At 35.7% G+C, this 1,559-nt stretch overlaps 1 pseudogene; it reads right to left on the bottom strand.

The window, feature by feature from the left end:
* Positions 1 to 32: 32 nt before the first annotated feature.
* Positions 33 to 1,435, bottom strand: LOC112460299 (annotated as a pseudogene).
* Between the last annotated feature and the right edge of the window lie 124 nt (positions 1,436 to 1,559).

The raw sequence follows: 1,559 nt of genomic DNA on the forward strand, positions 1-1,559 counted from the left end.
ATATATATATATATATATATATGTAATCAGCTGTTTTATAATGAATCAATTGTACGAGGAAACAAAGTTATTTATCTGGTTATAATATTTACAGTCCTTGAATCTGAATCCTTTAAACAAAATTGGACAATTCGTTGAATCTAAGATCAGATTTTAGCTTTCTTCCTATTTTTATCCGACACTGTATACTTGTAACTTTTCGTTGGATCAAAAGGTTCCCATCTACTCGCTGGAAAAATGTGTTTGTTCCTCTCGTACCATGATCTAATGAGAAAAATAAAAAAATAACATAAAAAAGAATTATGCAAAATATTCTTTTAATAATAAATACCTAAGTAAAACTTTTCCGACATGTGATTCCTCGGTTTTGACAGAAGCATCGTGCATAATACGAATATCATCGTGAACGTCAAATGTGAACAGAGGCCCGCTCTTTCCTCGTGCCTAATCGCAATATTACATACATTAAAATAACATGCCAACATTGTGATATTGCTTCATAAGTTTTATCATTTGGTATATTTACCTTAGTTACAATAAAATCAGTTACAGTTGCAGTAAAACGTATAATGGTGCGGTAATATAAGATTCTCCTTGACATACATTAACTGATCTGCCATTACTGTTTTAAGCTCGCTGAATTCGGGCCTCAGAACTTCTAAACATCTCTGAAGAACCTAATAGATAGAATTACCTGTATGTGAAAATTTAATTTATGCAGCAGAACATTATATATCATGCCAATGTTACTCCAAAAGTGACACTGGAGTATTTTAATAACTTAAACGTTCTCTAAACCACTGAGACATTCACCTTTCTTCATTATAACACTCCGACGATGGTCAGATCCATCCCAATAACTGAATGTGATCTCAATTTCTTCTTCCTTCAACGCGTTCTGCTTTCTAGCCCATTCTTGTCTCAATTCTTCCCTAAGTTTATTTTCCTCCTCGTCCCTTTCCCTACTGGCAAAAAACATGTATCTACATCTGGATTTTTCTAAATCTTCTTAATCGCAGGGCCATCAGATTGCACATTTTCTGACTGCGGGGATTTTTCGGCATTGTCTTCGTCAGAAGACATCTCAGCTTCATCTTCGTCTTCGTTCAGATTAAAAGACAAAGCTTGAATCTGTCTCTTCTGTTTGTTCTTTTCTGTCTGCTTCGCCGCTAGTGCTCTTTCCTTTTCCTGCTCTTTTTCACGTTCCTCCTATCAAAGCATAAAATACACGTACAAAAATACAAATTATGAGATAATCAGGATCATAAAAAGATTGTAAGAAATTACTTGTGGGTATCAGGATTCGTGAATGTTCGCTCAATTTAACGGCGGATTTTCTCTTGCATTCCGCGTGATCGACGATACATGCACATTTCGTGGCATCTAGCCTTAGCATCTTTGTGGTATCGTCATCATGCATTAGGATTTTCTTCATATCCTATCTTCTGAAGAAGCCCATCGAAAGTTCTTGATATGTATGACTAGATGATATTCAGAGCACTAGGCAGAAATCACACACACACACACACACACACACACACACACACACACACACACAC

Source organism: Temnothorax curvispinosus, unplaced genomic scaffold, assembly GCF_003070985.1.
Source record: "Temnothorax curvispinosus isolate PA1 unplaced genomic scaffold, ASM307098v1 QBEX01001142.1, whole genome shotgun sequence".
Taxonomy (NCBI): domain Eukaryota; kingdom Metazoa; phylum Arthropoda; class Insecta; order Hymenoptera; family Formicidae; genus Temnothorax; species Temnothorax curvispinosus.